The sequence below is a fragment of the Anolis sagrei genome, chromosome 4 (genome assembly GCF_037176765.1).
Source record: "Anolis sagrei isolate rAnoSag1 chromosome 4, rAnoSag1.mat, whole genome shotgun sequence".
NCBI lineage: Eukaryota > Metazoa > Chordata > Lepidosauria > Squamata > Dactyloidae > Anolis > Anolis sagrei.
In genome coordinates this window covers 208,710,713-208,736,721 of record NC_090024.1, presented here as the reverse complement: position 1 = coordinate 208,736,721, position 26,009 = coordinate 208,710,713, and the positions used below count along the sequence as shown (strand labels likewise).

The following is a 26,009-nucleotide window of genomic DNA, read 5'->3' as shown; positions in this document are numbered from 1 at the left end:
CTTCTTTTTTGACTTGGGTGATGGTTGGAGTTTTTATGTAGATATCTATCTGTGTGTGTGGGTTTTCTGTAGACGGTGTGACCCAATTGTTGATCTGGTTTGCGGATGACTAGGACATCTAGAAAAGGCAGTCTTCCTTCCTTTTCTATTTCCATAGTGAACTGGATGTTAGGGTGGATGCTGTTAAGATGTTCCAGGAACCTGTTGAGTTCTTCATCTCCATGGCTCCAAATGGTGAAAGTGTCATCCACATATCTGAACCATATAGTGGGCTTTTTGGTTGCTGTTTCAAGAGCTTGTTTTTCAAATTGTTCCATGTAGAAGTTAGCTATGACTGGGCTGAGAGGGCTCCCCATAGCTACTCCATCTTTCTGTTCGTAGAATTCATTGTCCCACTGAAAATAGCTGGTGGTGAGGCAATGGTGAAACAGCGCCGTGATGTCTTCTGGGAACCTCTGGTTGATGAGTGCCATGGTGTCTGCAACTGGGACCATGGTAAATATAATTGCACTGCTCATCTTAAAATGTCTACATCTATACAAATTCAGATAGGGAAATGAATATAAATAGAGGACAATGGGAATGTGGCCTGAAAAATTAGGGGGGAAGAGAGGAGAAGACTTAGCATGAAAGGACTCAGTGTGAAGATAGTGACAAGCAGTTGAGATGAGAAGATTGTCTTAGTGTGGTGGGACACAGAAGCAGCATTCCTATCCCATTAACTTCTTTGATCCAACCATTAAAAGAAAGGCTGCTCTCCCCACTTCTTCACCTTTTTTGCCTGAGTGGTGTACAGCAGCAATGTGAGAATGACCTAAGAATGCAGTGTGCCCATCACTTTGGATCCTGGAGAAGGATTGGAACTATGGTGGCAATTTTCAATAAGGGGTTACTGCATAAACCTCTGCAAAGGAACCACTGTGATCATATTTATAGGGGCAAATAAGCCTTTACAGTAAGTTTTTATTAAAAATGGCTACTACCATTCCACTCTACCTCAACTAACCATTCCATGTGTGATCCCATCTCCTCCATTATGCATATTTCCTTCTGCTATTGAACTTGCCTGTTGTTGGCACTGTTTTTAAACTTCTTCCCCTGATTTCTTGATGTACCCTACATTTCCAATTGCCACGTATTTCCTCCTTTCCTTTTACCTTCAACGTCCTGGATGTTTACCTCCTGGTCATGGCCAGCCCTACCTTTAGGCAAAGTAAGGCAGCTACATCAGGAGGCAAATACTGATGAACTGTAAGCTCATGTTAAAAGATTAAACAGTGCCTCCTTTGCAGCCTGCTCTGTGGCTCCTAAACTAGTCAGTTAACTCAAGGTGAGTTGGGAGTCCCTGCACTAGCATTAAAGTCATGCAATCTTGCATATTTCCAAATATTCATATGTATTTCTTTCTATCCTTGCTTCATATTGCAAGCCCTGGCATTTCTCCTAGTGTTCACGTTAACTTATATATTTTACCTAATTTACACATTTTCTCTCACCTGGCAAAAGCATATATACACATTTTTTCAATTCTGTGCAATTTTAGCAGTTCACATTTTAAAATGCATACACTGGGGAGTTATGTGTGTATCTTATTTTGGTGAAATACACAATAAACATTGCAACAAATAAACATTGAGGCAAGGTACATTTACTCTTACAACATGTTTTGGGAGGTGCAAAATCTTTCCTTAAGACTCATACCCCATGAATTCCTCCCCAGGCCATAAAATAAGATTTATATGCAAAGTCTGTAAAGTTTTATATATGGAATTGTGGATAACATCATTTTGTCTTTGGCTTGCTCTCACTGCTCTGACTCTTGCCTTCAAGCTGATCTCTTGCCTGTTGATATCTGATTTCTCGTCTCTGTGCTCCACCAAGACTAACTTCAAATTGCGGGTGATTCCCTCACTGCTAAATCCAAAGGACAGTAGAAATCCCTCCTCATTCTCTTTGACCTCATTGCATCCACTGATAACTGCTGAACATTGTCTCGTGTTTCACTTCTCTTATACATGGCTTTCCATGACACCATCTTCAACTGAATGTTTTCCTACCAATCGAATCAGTTTTTGCAGAGACAAGGTCTCGCTTTGCATTCTCCCTTTCTGTTGAGGATCACTTAGGGATTTGTTCTTGATCCTCTGCTCTTCTCTAAATACCCACTGTCCCTGGGTGACCTTATCAAATCCCATGGCTTTCAGTGCTGCAATACTAAAAGCCACAGGATTTATGAGGTCATCCAGGGACGACATATCCTTGGAGTAGAACACGGATGGCACCCACCTCAACCTGTGTACATCATGAATTTTCATCCACTCTTATATTTCTAGATCTGTCTGATGTTTTTACTTATCTGACTGCCAATTTTTACATCTTTTTTTTTCAAACAACTAGTCTTCACTCACAAAAAAGTAAAATTAAAAATTGAAAGAACTAAATCACTATCATTCTGTTTTCAGCATCCATGGATGTGACTCTTTGCAATGACTTTTTATCCCGATATTTGGTATACCATTATATCATGCTTTTAACCCCATGTCTTCCTGCGATCTGGTTATGTCTGCCTGAACTTCTGGAACCTCCTGCTTTCAAGTCTTCAGTTGTTACAACTTGACACCCTACATATTTTAACACTGATAGTAAAGCCACTGACTACTATTGTTGCTTTAAACATGTGATGTTTCTCCTTGAGTGTCATGGATAGCTTAGAAAGTGAGGATGAGAAGAGGTCGGTGGAAGGCTTAACAGTTCTGCTGGAGCTCAGCAGTTCCCTCAGCCAGGCTTTGAAGTAGCTACTACTCCTCAGCCTGCAGAACAAGTACAAACAAGTTCTTCTGAGCAGGCTGAGGAAGAGTTAACTGTTCTAGCTTTTGTGGACCTGCAAAGAGAGAGGCCTCGGCTGTGCAAGTCTTTGAGATTAGCAGAGAGGTGAGCCAGCAACAGGTAACACCACCTGTGAATTTAGAATTTAAGAAGCTCAAGAGTGGTTGCAACGTCAGTTCTAGAAGCTACAACCTTAGACTTGCTTTCTTGTGTTCCCGAACTCTGGACTTGCCTTACAGATTTTGATTCAACATTGTACTCTGGACACTTTAGTATTCAGCTTACAACCCTGGAATGAACATTCGGCTTGTCTATTGCGTTATCCTTCTAATGTTTGCATCTCTATTGGTCTGTTAATTAATGCTCTGTTGGTATTTGGGGGTTGAATCTTCTGACATTAAATCTCTGCACTATTCCCCCCCCCCCCCAATTCCTAGATCCAGTATAAAATAGCCTCTAAAACCCTGTATGATCTTCTCAGTTACCAGCTTCCTTATTCTGAAATATTCCAACATATCATTCAGCTCCATTACCCTAATCTTCTTAAGCTACCCTTTAGATGTCATCTTCTAGTGAAATAAAACTTATAGTATATATAAACACATACTTATGGAAACAGAAGACTGGACTAGTTGGATCTTTGGCCTGAATCAGATGATGATTCCCATTATACACAGGGGTGAAACAACAGCAAGTGAGAGAAATCTACCCCTCAGAAGGGAAATTCACTCCTGAAAGAGCTTCATGGGGTAAAGGTGTCTCCACTGAAGCTTTATCACCAATCCTTGTTTCCACAACAAGCCAAATTTTTCAAAATACAATCGGCACAGGGACAGAAAATGAGATCAATTTTCTGAAAAAGGGCATCAACAGCAAAACAAACAGGGTTGTCAAGCCTTCTCTATGCTATGCAAAGCTTGTGTGTGTGTGGAATTGCACTTTAAAGTTGAAAGTGTAAGTCAAATTTGTTTCGACTTACAAACAAATTCAACTTAAGGACAAACCTAATAGAATCTATCTTTTTCTTAAATTGGGGTGTGCCTGTACACATCTTCACAATTCAAATTTTGGCACAATATTGTGCCTTATGAAGTGTGATGTAGTGGTTGGATTGGGATTTATACCAACCACATTCTCTTAGCCAGAGCAACCTCACAGGTTTGTAGGGATAAAATGATGGGAAAAAATCATCTACATTACCCTGAACATGTTGGTAAAATGATGAGATATCACGATTATTATATGTTTTGGAAGAGAAAGGCATGGGATTAGGATAGATTCCTGTACAGATATTGCAAATGAGAGCCCCAATTTCACCTGGACTCCATTGTTTAATAATGTTAATGTAAGTATCCGTTCAGATGTCTTTGCCATTTCCATTTGTTCATTCGGCTATCTGAAATGCATTAAAGAGATGGAAATGAGCAGTGGAATTAGGGTAAAAATTACAATGATGCATTACATAGGCAAAGAGGATTAATGAAATCAGACTTTGGGAAACCTAAAGAAGCGTGTATAGACCTGTAGAAATAATTTGGGGGGGGGGGGAGGAGAGAGCAATTTGGATTTCTTAATTCACAGTTCTTTTCTTTGGCCAGGAAAAGGGGAAAATCTACTGGAGTAGAGCTCTGTCTCCCCCAATTTACCTGTAAAGGTGATATCAAAGAATTACTTTGGTATGCTAATAAAAAAGACAATGCAATGGGACAGTACAATTTCTTTGCTCCTTTCAGGGATGGAATTACGCCAGATACTTAGGTACAATCAGATTGAAGCACAGCAGAAACCAGCAGGAGGGAAATCAAACACTGTCTTAAGTATTTCCCAACTTTTTCTTCTTTTTTTATATTAATCTGATTAATGTTAACATGAGTTTAAAGACCTAGGGCTTTATTTATTAACAATTTTCGTTTCCGATAAGCCCACTGAGGTGCAATCTCTCATTAGCAGGGGACTCCTGCCAACTCCATTAGCAGCTCATAAAATAAGAAACCTAGGAAAAAACTAGGAGGGCTCAGTAGGCTTCAGCAGAAATAAATCCAAATGCAGAAGCAGATTTACTGCTACAGGTCGGGAATCAAGAGCTTTTCTACAACACTAGACAGCATGTAGGGCTCAGATATTCAAAAGGCACTGAAGGGGGGAGCTTAAGGGGAGTGGGGAGCTGGCATGATTTTTACAAGAGCAGCTCTTGTCTGTTCTGTTAAATAAATATGAGGATTCCACTTTCCCTTTTTAAAACATTTCATTTCTCACATTCATTTTTCCCCCATTTCCACATGCCTGCCCTTCAAGGAGCTGAGAGAGGCAAAGAGGCAAAGTTCACCTCGCATTCTGCTTGTGGGCTTCCCACAGGCATGTGGCTGGATCCTTGAGAAGAGGGTGCTGGAACTGATAAGCTTTGGTCTGATCCAAAAAAGCGCTTATCCTCTCATGTGCTGAGTCAGAGTTGGCCCTGCCATGAAGCAGACAGAAAGGCAGCTGTCTCGGATTGCAGATTTGGGAATATCATGAAAAGGCAGCTAATTGTTCATTAATATTATCTTGTTGCTGTTGTTGTTATTTTATTGCCAGAGAGATGGATAAGTACTTGTGTATTTTCTCTCTCCCTGTTTTGCTTGGCACCTCCTTCTTTCAGTCTTTGTAGAAAAGGGTATCATTAGCTGCTTTGCAACAGGCAACATGGAAAAAAGCATGGGGTAGGCTATGAGTTGAGTGTAGCATTACACACTGAAATGGCTTCAAAAGGCTGGTCAACTCAAGAGTCATAACATACACTGATGACTTGATTGTGTGTCTGGGCTGCTGGAGGTAGAACTTTCATACCAACTCAACTTTAACCCGAACACCAATGTTTTAAACCAAACACTGGCTTTTGGACAGAGATGTGAATTGAGTGGCCCTCCAGAAGTCGATGGGACTTCAAGCACAAATATATAATATCTGGAGGGCTTCATGATTCCCATTCCCTATTTAGGCCTAAGTGGCCAATAAATGGTCAGATGCAGAGAAGCAATATATATATATATATATATATATATATATATATATATATATATATAGTTGTTCATTCGTTCAGTCGTCTCCGACTCTTCGTGACCTCCTGGACCAGCCCACGCCAGAGCTCCCTGTCGGCCGTCACCACCCCCAGCTCCTTCAAGGTCAGTCCAGTCACTTCAAGGATGCCATCCATCCATCTTGCCCTTGGTTGGCCCCTCTTCCTTTTGTCTTCCACTTTCCCCAGCATAATTGTCTTCTCTAGGCTTTGCTGTCTCCTCTTGATGTGGCCAAAGTACTTCAACTTTGTCTCTAGTATCCTTCCCTCCAATGAGCAGTCGGGCTTTATTTCCTGGAGGATGGACTGGTTGGATCTTCTCGCAGTCCAAGGCACTCTCAGAACTTTCCTCCAACACCACAGTTCAAAAGCATCGATCTTCCTTTGCTCAGCCTTCCCTAAGGTCCATATATATGAATGAGAATTCTTTTATGTAGATCAAGCTACAACAATTTAGATACTTGCATAAGAGGTAGACCATGTCATTTCAGTGATTTGATTCATATCAATGGGACTAAGAGTGTTTAGGACACTGAGCAATATTATAGCTCAACAAGGATATTAATCTTCTGTTGACCATTCAAGAACACTCATCAACCACAACAGGTTGGTTTCACCAAGTTGTTGCACATATTTTAGACTATCATATCTATAAGCCTTAGACATGATGAGGGATGATGGAATTTGAAGGCCAAATATTGCAGAGCACAATGTTTAATTTTATATCATTTATTAATATTTATAAATAGCTGATGTTTGGGGAAAGTCTATTCCACACTTCTACTACACTGGCTGACATCTTTATGATCTAACTTGCCACCTGCATGGGTAGTTTTCTGAATTAAGAGGGTGTCTCCATATCTCCATATTTCCAGGGCAGGTAATTGCTTCCCACTTATTGCAATGATGGAGAGAGGACCTATAAAAACAGACTTGAGGGTGGTCAAACTGACTATGCTTTACTTGATGTGGTGCTCCTTGCTTTTCTGATACTTTGTGACTTTTTGATAGCAGGGAAAAGTAATTAGAATTAATAAGAGATTGGTGTAAAAACTGGAAAAGAAAAAATACCTATTAAAATGTCTCTTATACTTCTCAATGTAGCATATTTCCAACTTTGCAAATGTGACTTTGAAAACCAGTTTGGGGATTCTGGACATTGTGATCCAGAAAAATAACTTGTTTGAACTTTGTGGGGGTTTTTGCGGGGGGGGGGGGGGGGTCAAGAAAGCCTGTTTACCCCCCATAAAGCACTACACGTAGCATTTTGTGTTAGATCCCACCTATATAAGTGTAATTGGTGATATGCTCAAAGGTCAGTGAAGCAAGTTTTGCTTTGGGAGAATCTATCTTGATTTCTCCTTGACAAAGTTTTCCCCCCTATTTTATTTATTTGAATTATGTCCTTTCTCCTGAATGGACCTCAATGTAGCTTAAATCCCTGTGTATTGTTTGGTGTATTTTACTTAATAGATATAGAAATAGATGTATGTGTAGTTTAGATGAAATATGTATCTGTGTGTGTTTATGTGTTAAGTGTTGTTTTATTATATGAATTAATAAAATATTTTATTATAGACTGAACATCTTTTCTTTTATTCTTATATCTAATGAAAGTGGTAAACTGCTTCAAACATTTCAGATATTATCCGTTTAATAAAGACTTTCAATGTTAAAGGTGTTTGGCTATGCATTGAGGAAGATAATGTGTGCTTTTTAACTTTACATTTAAATGAAGTAAAATTTGTAAAACATATACTATATAATTTTGTAAAGATATAATGTAGGCTGTTTGGTTTTAAATAAATCTAAAAGATCATTCCCATCTGCAGTTACATTAGTCTCTGGGGCAAATACTATATTAAGATATTTTTAAAAAATCTTATTATGGAGTCAGTAGACCATGACGGCTCCATTTATCCATTAAATATGTAATCATACATTTTTTTTTCTTTAAAGAGCACATTATTTATGCAACAGAGCAGAACCAGTCCAGGAGTGTAATTATGAATATGAGACCTGTGCAGAAAATTTCTTATGAAAATGTGCAGAAATGAGCAAGAGCTGTATCATGTAGCCATTAATATCAAGAGAGAAGATTGTAGCTCAACATCTTGAGTTCTGGACTAGGACCGTGGTATGCTTCACCCAGTATATTGGATAGGCACTTTACGAATCCATCTCTTTATTACATTTTTAATATCAAAGTATGACTAAACTATGTTTTTCCTCATGTACTACCAAAAGGAAAACACAGTCACACAGAATTAACCAAAACTGCAAAAACACACATACTTATGGTTTATCATTTGCAAAGCACCAAAGCTGTTTCTAATAAGGCTACTCTTTTTAACAAGGAAGTTAAGTTATATTCTACCTGCAGTGACAGATTTACCACATACACTGCATATTAAGGAATTTAATAGAAGAACTAAGTGTACTTTGACTATATATTCTGTGAACCAGATGTTACCTTTTAGATCAGTAATTCTCAACCTGTGGGTCCCCAGATGTTTTGAGCTTCAACTCCCAGAAATCCTAACAGCTGGTAAACTCGTTGGGATTTCTGAGAGTTGTAGGCCAAAACACCTGAGGATCCACAGGTTGAGAATCACTGCTTTAGATGCTCTATGAGACATTTAAGTATCCTTACAAGTGAAAAGAGGTCAGCTCCATCAACAGAAAGGACTAATTCTGGAAGTTCATGGAAGTTCTGTTAAGGAAATGAGAGTGAAAAACTATTTTCTTAGATTGCAGCTCCCAAATTTTGGAAGTTGCCACCCAAAATAGCTTTTCCAAGTTATGTTCTGTAAATTCCTTCTTTAGATATGACATTGCTCTCATGATTAGATTACACAAGAGACAACACAGGTGACACACTTCACTATGGCACAGTGTTTGGCAGTTTAATTCTATCTTCCTCAGATACTCATGATCAAAAGTCACTCCAAAGCCTCTTGCCGAATCATCCCTAAATGATTTCTCACACCCCTTTTTCCTCTACCAGTAGGTTTATTTAAATACTCTTTTGATCCGCATTAAGAATCTGCCGTTTTCATTTCTTAAGATGCTTTCAATGTAGCAGTTTTCCAAAGTATGGTTATAAATTGAAATGGTAGCTATCAGGATCTAAGTCTGGAAATGTGGGGTGAGGGAGAGAGGAGCAACTGAATAAAAACCCAAAGCATACACTGTCCTACTGGAAGACTGCAACTTAGGCAACTTCTGGAGAATGTTATGTAGATTTAGTACTAATTTTTAATTCATAAGTTTTGCTTTTGTATGAGATGCCTTGGATTTCATACAGGAAAAAGTGGGTATAAATGAAATAAATAACAAACAAATAGTATGACACTAGAACTAATACTAATACACAAGGTTTATCACATGGTTCTTTATCTTCTTGCAGAATAGAAGTACGGGTCTAAAAAGTGTGCCTGCAAGCAACAATAAAAAATAGAGTAGTCATATTTATAAACCAAATATTTCAATCCCAATGGATATTTCAAGATGAAAATGTGTGCAATTGTGGAAATCAAATGGAATTGCAAGCTAATGTATTTAATGGGCATTTATGACCAAAATAATGAGAAATCAATGTCTTATAAACATTTATTAAGAAAGACATCAAAATAAGACTTACAAAATCTCATTTGTGTGGGAAATTAGCACTGAGTTCATGGACAAAATGCAAGACAACCAATGAATTATGTAAGAACTGTTCTCAATATTATAGAATATTTGGAATATCATAATGATGAAAATGTGGGTCCTGTGCCCCTAAACCAGTGAATGTAGAGAACACCATGTATGGAGGGAGCAAATGGATTAAAACATTTGTTAAAAGCTTTACATTGGTGGCAGTGAGTGAGTAGGATAAATAGAAACCCTCACATTTAGTGTTGCAACATTCCCACCACACAGGGACAGAACAACATCAAATGGCTAACTTTTCTTTGGAAAATATAGTGGGAAATTCAACAGCTGGAGAAGAAGGACAGGGAGCAACAAGAAATGAATATTAGATTTGTTAGCATGTTTGGACTTTTCCCCTTTCATCTAATGGAAGTGGAAAGCAGTCAAAATTTTCTAGCAACCATCAATCTTGCAAACATGGAGGGGAAAGTCCTTTTAGAATTTCATTTTGTGTCACCACAAATGCTTTACTCTCAACTTAGCAAATAGTTAATCTCTAGTCAAGCATATCTAGAAGCTATATTCTAGAAAATTTCTGCAGATGTTAAGTGATTTCCCATGGCAGGTATGTCTCCAAAGACTTGAATAAAGACATGTTCCCAAGCTCCACTTTATATGTGAAAAATGGACTAGCAGAAAATCTGTATCATTGAACCATTTTACCACTAGGGCAGAATAGAAATGTTTTATTTTCTTTCCCTTGTCAAAAGGGTAACTAAACAATTTAAAAGAGCACAGATCTTTAAAGGCAGTCATTAGTGTGTGATGTGCCCACTCCTATGAACAGCTACTGTTGCATCTCTAAAGAAATCTGTATCAACTTTGAACAACTCCTTGATATTTCAGCTTTTCTAGTGTATCAAACCATCAAATTAGCAACTTGATGGCCCAGGACTGTTTACGGACAACTGCTATGTTTTTGTGTGCTGTGTATAATAATGTTTAATGAGAGGGTTAATTTAGATTTTTTATACTGTTTTTTAATTGAAGCCATTAAATAGTTGCCAACACTGTGAACTACCCTGAGTCCCCTTCAGGATTGAGTATAAACACTGCATATATATATATATATATATATATATATATATATATATATATATATGGAGTAACCATCAATGGTAACAAATAAGTGGTACTCTGAACTTGCCTAACTTTAAAATTGAACAGCCACAATATTGAAAATTATTCACTTTATAGGAAACATAGAAGCCAATAAAACATACATCCAAACTACCATTTATTTCTTTTTCCCTCATTGTACCAGCTGCTAATAAACTTTCATGGTATATGGAAAATGCTTTAGAGAGGTGACAAATTTCTGGTGGAATTTGAGATGTCTTGTTCAGAGTAATAGCTGTCTCACACAGGTGCCCAGCTGCTATTGTAAAATCAGTAAGCATTTAATTGAAACAAATGACTGTAATAATAGTACATTATCCCTGCAGGCTCATAGCCATAACCATTTTAATTATTGAGTTAAGAGTCAAACTAATTTATCCTTTAAAGTAACAGCCACCTTTTTGGTTCAGCTGATCATCCTGTTATAAATATGAGAGGAACAGTAGGGAAGGATTTAAAGAGGGAGCAATTTATTTCTGTAGAGGTGCATTTATCACACAGTAGAGGCTTCTTGCTGCTATAGCTCTCAATCATGGGTTCGTATACAAGCACAGCTAGTTCACACTACCATAATGTAATGCAGTACTCATGACTGCAGCCTTCCCCAACTTGCTGCTTTCCCTATACACTGGATAACAACACATGTAATCTCTGGCCAACATGTGCAGTGGCACAACATAACAGTAACACATCTGCAGGAAAGGCTACTTAGTTGGAATTCTACAATCTGTATAGCACTGAGGAGCAGAGCATGGAAAGTTATTTCAAAAACTGATTTATGATATTATTTTTCCCAAACAGAATTTACTACAAGGATTTCATTTAAGTAACTATTTGGCTAGAATTGGGGTAATGGGTTAGTCTAAAAAAGTTTGTACAAGTAATTACTCTATTTCAGAGATTGTGTAATTGTGGTTCCTAGTGTATTCAATAATTTTGCAGAAATACACACACACACCTTTGTATCTTGTTTGACATCATAGGTGGGGAACTCATGAAGCTTTGTATGATGTGTGAGCCCAAGACCATGACTCCTATGATACAACTGACTGTGTAGCTCTGGGACCCCACATAATTATATTGTGGTATGTTTAGTCTAAGCAAAAACTATATAGGATCTTAGCCAATCTTTTACTTTTAAAAAACTCTTTTGTTCCCTTCTGGGGGAAATCCATTTACATAAGTTTAAAATGTTCCATTTTTTAAAGAAAATAAAATCTCTTAAAATGCCCCCAAAGCATTTTCTTCCAGAATAATGAGAAAAAGTAAAAGTAAAAAGAACTTATGCACATACAAAAAAACCCCCAATGAAATTAATCATGGTTATTTCGTACATGGAATCTTCTCATCCCCTCATTGTACCAAAAAGTAACATGTTATAAGTAACATAAGAGTACTCTCAACAAGCAACCTAGCATACAGCTTACGTTGGCTTCTGTTTTCACATCCAACAAAATGATCCAAATTTGTCCTTTCCTCAATGGAGAGGTGGAAAGCTCGGAAACCAAAACTAACAAATTGGGATATGTCCCAATTTGGCCAGCAGATATACATGAAAACCAGGAAAATCCATCTTGGAGTCCCTCATAACTGTGTTCCTCTTTCAAAAGAACCAAATATTTTGGGGAAAAAATGGGTACACCCTAATGTTCCATGTCAACAAAATTTCAAAAGCCTATGAGATTTAATGTGAGCTGTTGGCTAAGTGTGCATATTTCAATGCTAGAGTGAGTATGAAGGACCAAATCACCATAAGGATGATAGAAGATGCTGAAAGATCTGTGATCCTAAAACAAGGAGACAAAATCATTGAGCCTACATCAGGAAACACAGGTATTGGACTAGCCCTGGCTGCTGCAGTGAAGGACTATCGCTGCATCATTGTCATGCCTAAGAAAATGAGCATGAAGAAGGTAGATATCCTAAGACCTCTTGGGGTTGAGATTGTAAGAACTCCATGCACAAGGTACGATGATCCAGAACCTAATGTCTGTATTGCTTGGAAACTGGAAACTGAAATCCCAACTCACACATTTTGGATCAGTACCGAAATCCAAGCAACCTCTTGGCATACTATGGCACTACAGCTGAAGAGATTCTGGAGCAATGTGATGGCAAAGTTGATATGTTTGTGGCTGGAGCTGGCACAGGAGGTACCATTACTGGTATTGCCCAAAAGTTGAAAGAGAAATGTCCTGAATGCAAAATTGTCGGGGTCAATTAAGATGACACCACTGTTGCTTTGACCAGCTCCCTGAACAGAGTGGCAGCAGAAGATACAACAATGGAAGTAGAAGACATTGGACATAATTTTATCCCAACGGTCCTTGACCAATCTGTAAGTGGCAATGGGACCAATATCTGGGGACACAGGAATGAAATCTGGCTTGTTTCTTTTTAATAGACAATCAGCTTTACACTCAACCACAGGATTCATTTAGAATGAGAGCAGTTGATTCTTAACCAGCTAAACAGATTGCTGTTCTACACGAGCACTTCAGTGTTGGCCCTTTAACTTGGTCCATGATTGGGATGCTCAACTTCGTTGTATAGCTCATTTTTAACTAGTAGCTACTGCTACGATTTTATTGAACATCTTATTTAAATTAAGTTGGCTTTTTGTTAATTTCTGTAAGTGTTGCTTCACATTAATTGGTGTTGGTGTTGTTATTGATATTTATAAATGCTGATGTGTTTGTGTGGCACTATTATATACTGCTATTATATACTGCTCTGCAACCAAGTTCCTTTTGGAAGATGGTTGCAGGATATAAATAAAGTTGTTGTTATTCTTTTACTGACACAAAAACACAGTATGACACAGCAAACAAGTTATATATGCTGGATTTCGTATCACAAAACCACAAGTCGAACACTTCTCAAGCATTTAAGACTGTGTGATGCATTTTCGAATGATGTGCGCAGATCCAAGCAAGGTGGCCTTTTGCAGTTGACAGATCATGATTTGTCAGTGTTTATTATTTTCAAATGCTGGCTGAGATCTTTTGGCATGGCACCCAGTATACCGATTACCACTGGGACCACGTGCACTAGTTTATGCCAAAGCCTTTGCAGTTCAATTTTGAGGTCCTGATAATGGCCGAGTTTTTTCTATTGTTTTTCCATCACTGTCATCTGGTATGGCAGCATCAATAATCCAAACCTTTTTCTTTTCCACAACTGTGATGTCTGGTGTATTGTGTTCCAAAACTTTTGTCATTCTAGAGGATTATTATTATTATGTTGTTGTTGCTGTTGCTGTTGTTCTTCTTCTTCTTCTTCTTTGGAATGCATTATTTAAAAGTTGTGCTACAAAGTCTTTGGTGAATTAAACTATAGTTACCTAATGATTATACCTTCAAGTTGCCACCACATAACTTCCCCTTCACTTTCATATACTAAAGATATTGACGCCCTTTGATATCTACATACTTGAAACCTTGTCATTGCATAAATGTGGTCTTTCAATTGTCATGGGATTCTACTGATTTCTGCCAAAGGTGCCTCCTGAGTTTACCATATCATATAATATTTTTGCCTGTTTAGGAATTAGTAGTTAATGCCAATTTCCTGTTGTTAAAAAAGCAAGGCTTTTTCCAGTTGGACAATTACATAATTCTAAAGCATGTACTAATAAGACCTACACTTTATAAGTTAACCCTTCTCCATCAAAAAATGCCTTTTCTGTGTTCCATGTCTATTGACATTCTGTATTTGACAAGACAGCTCCTGTTTTCTGAAGAATCCTTGTACAGAAATCTGAATTCAGTGTTTTGACGGGCTGTGATCTAGTGTTACAGCATGCTATTATTACAGGGGAAAAGAGTCGTCCAAATACAATTAACACTTCATTATGAAGATGAATCTCCACAGCCACAGTGTGAAGAAAAGCTGCTGGAAACAGAAAGAAAATTGTGTTTAACAAACGGAGAGTCTCTTGTTACCATAGCAGGCTTCATCCACATTTTAGAGCCACAAATTACAAGTGATACCTGGTGTTTTACCTGTGGGGATTTGCAATGGTAACACTGCTTGGAATATTTCTCTCTGCAGCTTTGGTAATGAGTAGTTCCACCATATCTGAGGCAGGGAATTCAAAATCTTTCTTCATTGCAGTGTCACCTTTTCATATTAAGACTTTTTTCTTTGTAAACCAACAAAATACATCTAATCTGCAATATTGTGCACACCTCTGTTGGACTTTTTTCTTATTTCTGAATACATATGTGTGGGATAGCATTGCTTGACATAATTGTTGCAAGCAGTGATATTATTAGTCAGCAACAGGAAAGGTGGCTTTTTGGGGCTTAGACACTGTGGAGAGAGGAAGAACAGAAGGAAAGTCACAGCATCAATTCTTGACCATATCAAATCCTGCACCTCAAAATATATTCCAACATCCTTTGCTGATTCTTAAAATCATTGTGATGCAGCTTTTTGCTGGAGTAGAGCATACCATCTTGGGAGCTCACTTCAGGGAGTGACAGCTTAATATTATTGTTACTTTATTATATATTTTCTATTTTATATAGTGTTTTGAACTATGAACAGGCATGGAAGAAGTAATGAAGTGTATGTGCTTCATTAGAGATATGTTTTCTTGTGAAATACTTTGACATCATGAAGGCAATGCATGCAGTGTCAAAGGGACTGTGGCTATGACTCAGGGTCAACTTCTTGGTTCTTATGGGTTGACGTTTTTTTATGCTCCATGCAGCAGAACACAAATGCAACAGAATAGTAGACATGTGGTATATTTTTTGATGCAAAAATCATTATGTGTAATATTCATTGTCCCTTATAGAATATTACTCTCTAGAGAAATCTTACTGAGGAATGCCTCTGATAAGTTGAATTGCTGTTGACTTTCAAAGTTTGTAATTTTACTATATAGGAATCTTTTCTGTTGCTCCTTCCTTTTGTCTCATAACAACAGTAGCAGAGCTCATAATAAGTATCAAGAGATCAAAAAGAAATTCCCCACTTCAGTTTTTGTATTTTACTGAGCGTTCTTCTATCTGTCTGTCTGTCTTCCTTTACACAACCCCATGCCCCTTGTTTTATACCTCTTTTGGCCTTTGCTAGACATTTTAGATATTGTATTGTCATAAAGTAAAAGGCCCAGAGTAATGGCAGGCCTCTACGTTTTATTGCAGGGAATATAAAATATAGTAATTTTAGAACAGAACAGGAAAAAAGAGAAAACCATCTGAAAAAAATCACTCTCTAGGGAAAGGTTTTGTGAATTAATTTTAAATGCCCTCTTCCTCACTGCAAAATTTGACTCAACATTTCCAATTGAATTAAAACAAAACACTGCATTGAAAACTAAAGTCTAAATGTGAAAACTGACACATTTATAACACTTCATGTATGAAGCTTCCCTCCCCCTACTTAAAATGTACCATCTGAAGTAACTGATATTTTAATAGGACAGGTCGCTATAGTATCAGCAGTTAAGATGCCAAAATTTGACTATTTTTTCTGCACTGACTCTTTCTAGGCTCCTTCTCTGATCTAGTGTCAAAACAGATGTTACTACAATCTGCCTGCAACAAAGTCACACCAGTTCCTCCATTCTCCTGCTTTGAAAGATGGGGCCATTACAAAGGCATGGTATGCTAAGACACATTATTCCCTTGGGGATTCGGTTCTGTTCTTCTGCTACAAACATAAAGACCCAAACCAAGGCTATATAAAATCTGCCTGAAGAGACAACTTTCAGTGATGAAATAGATTTCCATAACATTTGTGCTATCACAAATTGTATAGAAGGTGTTGGATCAGAGGCTGCTATATTATTGGGATTCTAATGATGAATTATGTAACCTGAAATGTGAGATGTGGAAAGAACTACTATAATTTAAATAGAATAGTAATACATTCCATCATGCAAAGAAGGGTTATCATCAGGTGATATGAATGCCTGCTATGGCCATATAATAATAACTTTATTTATATCCCACTACCATCTCTCTCTTTTTTTTTTAATATTTTATTTATCAAAAGTTTTACAATGCAGATAAAAAAGAAGGGGGAATTGAGGGTAAAGGGTAAGGGGTAAAAGAGTAGGGGGGGTGGGAGGGGGAAAAGGGAGTAGAGGGGTGAGGGGGGGTGGGGGGGAGTGGTCAGGAGCGGGTAAGAGGAATAGGGGGGGGGTTGGGTAAAAGGAGGTATAAGGGGGGGGGGTTTAAAAACGTTGACTTCCCAAGCTTCTTCTGATCTTTGAGTTTTTCACTTCTTCAATATCTTCTGATTCTCCAAGGTCCCTTCTTATTTGGTCGCTGTTTATACGTTGGACAGGTCTATCATCAGTGGTATTTTTTCTTCTTTGCAATAGTCCTGGAGTCCTGACCAATTCGTCTTCTTTTTTGTATTCTCTAGCCTTTGTGATAAGGAGTCCATTTGCACTATCTCTAGTACTTTAGTCATCCATATATCTGTGTTGGGGATTATTTCTGATTTCCACTCTTTTGCCAGCACCATTCTTGCGGCTGTACTTAATAGGAATAGTACTCTCTCTTGATTTTTGTTAAAGTCTGAGTTTATTAACCCTAATAAGTAAATGTCGGGAGATCTTGTAAATTTTTTCTTTAATATTTTTTTTGTGATAATATGAATCTCTTTCCAATAGTTTCTAACTTTTTTGCATTCCCACCATACATGAAGGAATGTTCCTTTTTCCTTCCCGCATTTCCAACAGGAATTTGAAATTCCTTTGTTAAATTTTGCTAATTTTTCAGGCGTAAAATACCACCTATAGTACATCTTGTACCAATTTTCGATTATATCACTTGCAACCATAGATTTTATCTTATTATTCCAAATATTTTCCCATTGGCTGATTAATATACTGTGGCCCAAGTCTTTTGCCCATTGAATTTGGCAATTTTTCACTTGTTCTTCTTCCGTTGACCATTTCAACAATTGTTGGTAGAGTATTTTTATTAATTTTTTCTCCTTTTCTAATATTAAATCCCATGTTCCTTTCTCTTGTGTAAAGCCAATTTTCTCATCTTCTTTAAACCCTTGTTTTATTTGAAAGTACTGGAGCCATGTAATGTTTTTATTTATGGTTCTAAGTTCTTCTAGTGATTTTAGTTTAGGTTCCTGTCCTCTTGTAAAGTTTAATATTTGATGATAAGTTAGCCAATAATTGTTGCCCATATCTCTCTTGTGTCTCGCCTCAATTGGTGATATCCACTTTGGCGTTTTGGTATACCATCTGGCTTTATATTTCTCCCAGGTCTTAATGAGTGAGGCCCTGATAAAGTGGCTATTGAAATTCTTTTCTATTTTTCTTTTATTATACCAGAGGTAACCGTGCCACCCTGTCCTAAGGTCGTGGCCCTCAATTGTTAGTAAACTCTCATTTTTTAGCGTTGCCCAAACTTTAATCGCCACGAGGTTGCAGGCCTCATAATATAGCTTTAAGTTCGGGAGCCCCAGACCTCCTCTCCTCTTTTCATCCGTTAATATTTTGTAACTAATCCTGGGTTTTTTATTTTTCCATATAAATTTCGAAATTTCTGTATTCCATTTTTTAAATAAGTGGTCAGTCCTAAGGATTGGTAGTGTCTGGAATAAGAATAATAGGCGGGGCAAGATTGACATTTTTATTATGTTTATTCTTCCTAAAAGGGAAAAATTTTGGTGTTTCCACCTGTCTAAATCATGTTGGATTTTTTTCCATACTGGGATGTAGTTGTGTTTTATTAAGTTGATATTGCTTTGTGATATGTATATCCCTAAATATTTTATTTTGTTCTCAATTTTTATTCCTGATATTTCTTGGAGTGTCACTTTTGATTTTTTATCAATATTTTTAACTAATAGTTTGGTTTTTTGGATGTTTAATTTAAAACCTGCCAATCTCCCATAGGTTTCAATTTTTTGTAGCCAGTCCTTAATCTTTTTTAGCGGGTTCTCCACTATGCAGACCACATCGTCCGCGTATGCTCTTATCTTGTAGTGTTGCTTTGCTATCTGCATCCCTTTTAAATTTGAGTCCGAATTTATGTCTCTGATTAACGTGTCTAATACCAGAATGAAGAGGAGGGGGGATAATGGACATCCCTGTCTTGTTCCTTGTGTAATATTAATTTGGGGGTCTGTCTCTTGGCCGTTAATTATTAATTTTGCACTTTGCATGTTATATATGGCGTTTACAGCATTTTGAAATTTATAACCGATATCAATTTCTTGTAATAGTAATTTGAGGTATGTCCAATTTACTTTATCAAACGCTTTTTCTGCGTCGATAAATAATAAAGCTGCCTGCTTCTCGTTGTGTTTTTCATAATACTCTATCATATTTATTAACATCCTCGTGTTGTCCTTAACCTGCCTTTGTGGTAGGAAACCTGCCTGTTCGTTGGTTGCCCAATCTTTCAGAAATTTCTTTAACCTTTCCGCCATGATTAAAGCAAATATTTTATAACTTCCGGTTAAAATGGCGACTGCTAACAGCTAACCTCCCGTCCGGGTAAGGCGATTGCTCTTAATCCGAGCTTAATCTGATCCATCCGCCCCTATTCTGAACTCCTGTCATCGGCTCCTGAACCGGCATCTCCTCAGGACCCCGGAGGGGGGCTTGAGGGGAGCAGAGGAGGAAAAACCAAGGAGGGAAGAAGAAGGGAGAGGAAGGAGGTAGAGCGAAGGCCGCTACTATCGATACGGCCTAGCACGCTCCCTCCCAGCCCGTTTGCTCGGTCTAACCTGGCCTGGAACATCTAACCCGCCAGCTGCCAATTACCACCCGCTGTGTTGACTACCGGAGGGAGGTCGGAGCGGCCGCCCTTGGAGCTCGGCAGTGTGCGCCGTGTTGCCTGTGTTGCTGTGCTCGGACTCATCCGCGGCTTGGATTAAACTGCGGACCGGAGCGGAGGCCTGGGCTGGTTGGAGTGGATTGTGGGGCTGCCGAGGGACTGCCGAGCCGGAGAGAGTTGCTGGGGCAGCTGGCTGTCGCTCCGAGCGCTGCGGTGCCAGCGAATTGCCGTTCTGCATTGTCCATCTCCACCCACGGCTCGATCTGGCCCTGACTTTCATCTGAGCCCTCGGCCTGTGTCCCCAGCGTGGCTCCGCTCCCCGCTCCCCGGATTCTGTGCCGATCCTTCCGCGCCAAGCTTGAACTCCTCTGCACTCGGAGGTGTGATTCCTCCGCGACTCCAACTGAGACAGGCCTCGTACTCCAACTTTCTCCGAGGCCTGGAGGCGTCCCGGCTGCTTCTCCCATGCCCCGATACCGCTGGGGCAAGCTCGACAGGGTGAGCCGGCGGTGACTCGGCGCCTCCCTGGGAGAGCCTGACCAACGCCGCGCGGTGACTCAGCGTTTTTTAAGCTCTCTTGCGGCGATCGTGATCTCTAGCCTGCAACGCTCTTAACCAGCAACACTAACCTCACGACTGCTAGGCTGTCTCCTGGGTGGTTGGAACTATATATATTGCTACATAGCTGCTGTTACATGCTTTGTGATCAACCGCCATTACTGTAACGCCACCCACCGCGTTACTGCCTCCATTTCCGGAATTATCCAGCTCATCAGCAGTTCCGGTGGCCATCTTAGCGATCCGTCACTCTGCTGCAAGGCCCCAGTCACCCGACCCTGACACTGATGGTGGGAGGGGGAGGAGGGAGACCAACTGGACTTTACATCTACCAATAGGACTGAGGACTATTCGATCAACTTGCACATTCATTGCGCTAGTAAATTGTTGTCTGAGCCAACGCTGATACCTGCCAACTGCCAGCACTTTATATGAGCCAACGCTATTAAGTCTTCCAATTACCAGCACTTTATTTGATCTATTGCTGCCAAATTTTACAACTGTTAGCACTTAGAGGGGCCAATTGCTGCTAAGGTATACAACGGTCAGCACTTCATCCAACAACTTGCACTTTAACCCTGTATAAGTAAGGTTATTAAGTGACCACCATAGCAGTCAGTCTCTGATAACGCGTTATTGTATGCACTTAACAGCTTTCTATGCACTTTAACAGCTTAGACTAAATCTTTAGCACTTTAAGACCTAGCAATTTAAAATCTACTACCACTTGAACCTAATATCCTACCTCAACCCTGTATCAACTCTGTTCCCCAATGTCAGCATTCCTCCCTTGGGGTCTGCTTATTGTGTTACTGGTGGACTGGGAGGACAATAGAGGGTGGAACGGGTGGGGGGATCCTGGAATTAACACACCAGGAATAGGAAAGAATTGGACTGAGACTGAGTGGCAAAAGTATATAATCTGGTACAAGTCATGGGTTGAAACTACGAATTCTAAGTGCAATATGGTAGAAGAAGGGTATTCCACTGGCCGGGGGGCCCCCATAGAGCCCGTGACGGGGAGGGGGAGATACGGGAAAGGGAGACCACCAATTCGGCTAATTCGGCCTAGAAATAGTAAAAATTTTACAGCCCAAATTCGGCCTAGGGAAAGAAGGAAAAAAAACTTAATTACTTGTAATCGGTCTCCTGACTTGGTAAGTGGGTGTACCCAGGTTGGCAGTCCCTCTGGGTTGAAGATGGTGCTGCTGAACGCCAGATCTGTCAATGGCAAAACATCTTTCATCCATGATCTAATCTTGGAGGAACGGGCAGATCTGGCGTGCATTACAGAGACCTGGCTGGATGAAGCTGGAGGAGTTAATTTGACCCAGCTTTGTCCGCCAGGATTCTCTGTACAGCACCAGTCGAGACCTGGAGGGCGGGGAGGCGGAGTTGCGGTGGTCTATAAAAATTCTATCCCTCTGACCAGAGGCCCCATTCCACAGTCAACCAATTTCGAGTGTGTCCACCTGAGGGTGGGCGACCGGGACAGAATAGGGATTCTGTTAGCGTACCGCCCACCTCGCTGCACTACGGTCTCCCTACCTGAGCTAGCGGGGGTGGTCTCGAGCCTGGCATTGGAGTCTCAACGGCTTCTTGTGCTGGGGGACTTCAATGTACATGCCGAGACTTCCCTAGGAGGAGCGGCTCAGGACTTCATGTCATCCATGGCAACCATGGGGCTGTCCCAACAAGTATCTGGCCCCACCCACTGTGCGGGACACACATTAGATTTGGTTTTCTGTCAGGGATGGGAGCAAGGTGGCGGTGTTGAGGAGTTATCCACCTCTCCGTTGCCATGGACCGACCACTATCTGGTCAGATTTAGACTCACCACACCTTCCAACCTCTGCAGAGGTGGGGGACCCATTAAGATGGTCCGCCCCAGGAGGCTTATGGATCCGAACGGATTCCTGACGGCTCTTGGGGATTTTCCTGCCACCTCGGTTGGTGATTCTGTTGAAGCCCTGGTGTCTCTCTGGAATGGGGAGATGACTAGGGCCATAAACACGATTGCTCCGGAACGTCCCCTCTCAAGTAGCCGAGCTAAACCAGCACCTTGGTTCAACGAGGAGCTGGCAGCGATGAAGCGAAGGAAGAGGAGACTAGAGCGCGTGTGGCGTTCGGACCCGAGCGAGTTAAATCGAACACGGTTTGTTGCCCTATTAAGGGCATATGCCGTGGCAATAAAGGCGGCAAAGAAAGCTTTCTTTGCGGCCAATATTGCGTCCGCAAAGAACCGTCCGGCGGAGTTGTTTCGAGTTGTCAGAGGGCTATTGAACCCCACCACTCTGGATGGGAACCCTGACAACTCGACGGCCCGCTGTGAAGCATTTGCTCGGTTCTTTGCGGACAAAGTCGCTTTGATCCGCTCTGGCCTGGATACCACGTTAACGGCAGTCTCTGAGGATGTAACACGAGCATCTGCTTGTCCGATTTTGATGGATTCATTTCAATTGGTGAAACCCGAGGATGTGGACAAGATACTTGGAGGAATGAGAGCTACCACATGCATCCTAGACCCCTGCCCATCCTGGCTTCTAAAGGAGGCCAGAGGGGGATTGGCCGAGTGGGTGGAGGTGGTGGTTAATGCCTCCCTTCGGGAAGGCAATATTCCAGCCAGCTTAAAACAAGCTGTAATAAAACCGCTGTTGAAAAAACCATCACTAGACCCCACTCAATTCGTCAACTATCGGCCTGTTTCCAATCTTCCCTTTTTGAGCAAAGTCCTGGAACGTGTGGTGGCCTCACAACTCCAGGTATTCTTGGTAGACACTGATTATCTGGATCCGGCACAGTCTGGCTTTAGGCCGGGACATGGTACCGAGACAGCCCTGGTCGCCTTAGTGGATGATCTCCGCAGAGAGCTCGACAGGGGGAGTGTGTCCCTGTTGGTCCTGCTGGATCTCTCAGCGGCCTTCGATACCGTCGACCACGGTATCCTTCTGGGACGCCTCGCGGGAATGGGCCTTGGTGGCACTGTTTTACAGTGGCTCGGGTCCTTCCTAGAGGGTCGTACCCAGAAGGTGTTGATGGGGGACAGCTGCTCGTCCTCACAACCTTTGTCTTGTGGGGTCCCGCAGGGTTCAATACTGTCCCCCATGTTGTTTAACATCTACATGAAGCCGTTGGGAGAGATCATCCGGAGTTTCGGGGTGCGGTGTTATCTGTACGCAGATGATGTCCAACTCTGTCACTCCTTTCCACCTACTTCTAAGGAGGCTGTTCAGGTCCTGAACCGGTGCTTGGCTGCTGTGTCGGACTGGATGAGGGTGAACAAATTGAAGTTGAATCCAGACAAGACAGAGGCACTCCTGGTCAGTCGAAAGGCCGAACGGGGCATAGGGTTACAGCCTGTGTTGGACGGGGTTACACTCCCCCTGAAGACGCAGGTTCGCAGCTTGGGTGTGACCCTGGATTCATCGCTGAGCCTGGAGCCTCAGGTCTCAGCGGTGGCCAGGGGAGCATTTGCACAGCTTCGGCTCGTGCGCCAGCTGCGCCCGTACCTCGGGAAGTCGGACTTGGCCACGGTAGTCCACGCTCTGGTCACATCCCGCATAGATTACTGCAACGCGCTCTACGTGGGGCTGCCCTTGAAGACTGCCCGGAAGCTCCAGATGGTCCAGCGCTCGGCAGCCAGGTTGCTAACAGGAGCAGCTCTCAGGGAGCATACCACTCCTCTGTTGAGCCAGCTCCACTGGCTGCCAATTCCCTACCGGGCACAATTCAAGGTGCTGGCATTAGCCTACAAAGCCCTAAACGGTTCCGGCCCCACCTACCTCTCCGAACGCATCTCCTCCTATGAACCGACACGGACATTAAGATCGTCCGGGGAGGCCCTGCTCTCGGTTCCGCCTGCGTCACAGGCACGGTTGGCGGGAACGAGAGACAGGGCCTTCTCGGTGGTGGCCCCTCGGTTATGGAATGCCCTACCAAGCGACATCAGACAGGCCCCTTCGTTGCTGGCATTTAGGAAGAAGCTCAAAACCTGGCTTTTTGAGCAAGCGTTTGGCTAATCAGCGCAATTGTACACAGAATGACGGTAAACTGAACATAGGAACGGTATAAGGATATGAGACTGGATCTTGGTTGCGATCGAGGCACTGTATGAATGGTTGTGTGTTTGTTATTGGGTATGCTGTGTTTTAATTGTTATTGTTGTGGTAATTAATATTGTGTAAACCGCATTGAGTCACCTATTATAGGTTGAGAAACGCGGTATAGAAATAAAGCAAATAAATAAATAATAAATAAATAATCGGTATTTAATAACGATATCGGGCGGTAATTCTTTATATCTTCCGGGTCGGTACCATCCTTTTGGATAAGGGTTATGTTTGCCTTTTGCCATGTGTTGGGACATGTTTTGTAGTTTAGAGTATTATTTATCACTTCTTGAAATAGTGGGCTCAATTCGTTTCTAAATAATTTGTAAAAGGTTGCAGTGAACCCGTCTGGTCCGGGGGCTTTATTTTTTTTTATCTTCGAGATTGCTGTGTCTATTTCTGATATTGTTACTGGGTCATTTAATAATGTTCTTTGTTCTTTTGTGAGTTTTGGCAGTTTTAGATTTCCTAGATATTTTGTAATTTCTTCTTCCTTTATATTCGATTTTCGATAAAGGTTATTGTAGAAATTGGCAAATTGTCCTATAATACTTTTTTCTTCTGTGTATGTTTTCTCCCCTACTCTAATCTTATCTATAGTTTGACCATACTTTTTCTTTTTAAGTTTGTTCGCCAGCCATTTTCCAGCTTTGTTGGCGTTTTGATAAAAATTTGCCCTTACATACTTGAGTTGTTTTTCTATTTTATCCAGTTGTAATATCTCTAATTGTTTTTTAAGAGTTTTTATCCTTAAGTTAGCCGCCCTCTCTTTTGGGTTCCTCTTTAGAAGTTTTTCTTCTTCTTGTAGTGCCTCCATTATTTTTTTTATTTCTCTGTCTCTATTTTTTTTGTTTATGGCCTCCTGCTTAATGAAATGTCCCCTCATTACTGCCTTCATTGCGTCCCATTGCGTCTCTTTTGAAGTTTCTACTCCACTATTTAAATTTAAATATTCTTGCAGTAATTTTCTATTTTTTTCAATATCTTCTTCCCTCCTCAGCATATTATCTTTTAGGCGCCATCGGTATTTGAAGTTGCTTCCTTTTATTACTAGTTCTATCGCGCAATGATCTGAGAGTGTTCTTGTCACAATCTTTATTCTATTTATCCTTAACAAGATTGATTTAGTGGCCCAGACCATATCTATTCTGGACCACGTTTTATGCCTTCCGGAGAAGAAGGTGTAGTCTCTAAGATTTCCTTTATGGTGTCGCCATGTATCTTTTAAGTACCACTTTTCCAACTGTGCTGTGAATCGTTTGGGTAACCGACTAGATTTATATTTATTTTTATTTGGTGGCTCATTTTTATCCTCTGGTGATTTGTCTAATAAGGGGTCTATCACCCCGTTAAAATCTCCCATTATTAATAAATCATCATATTCTTGATTATCAATATTTCTTTTAAGTTCCTTCAGAAAATGTTGCTTCGAACCATTTGGGCAATAAATGTTACAAATTAAAATCTTTTGATTCTTTATTTCAATTTTAACTCCAATAAAACGGCCTTCTTCATCTTTGAAGCTCTGTGTAGGTTGTAGCCAAGGCTTAATATATAACACGACCCCTTTCTTCTTATTTTCTGCTGATGCATAAAAGCATTTTCCTAATTTTTCATTTTCTAGATGTTTACTTTTTTTGTGGGTTTCTTGAACTGCCGCTATTTCGTAATTCTTTTGCCTCAGATAGTTGAAAAAACGTCTCCTCTTATTCGGGGAATTCAATCCATTTATATTATTTGAATATATCCTTATGTCTTTATTCATTTATATTTTCCTGCATCTCCCAATGGACTATGTCCTGTGTCATCAACAGTTTATAGTTCTCAGGGGAGAATTCCCGTAGTCTTTTTTGTTCTCTTTCTCTAATTGCTATCTGT

General features: G+C 40.4%; 1 protein-coding gene and 1 pseudogene across 8 annotated transcripts in view; one reads left to right on the top strand and one right to left on the bottom strand.

Moving 5' to 3' along the window:
• The window catches only part of TOX2 (TOX high mobility group box family member 2), a 268,905-nt gene that overhangs the window by 56,562 nt on the left and 186,334 nt on the right, over window positions 1–26,009 (bottom strand). The window lies entirely within an intron of this gene.
• On the top strand, window positions 439–13,097 carry LOC132772649 (cystathionine beta-synthase pseudogene; annotated as a pseudogene).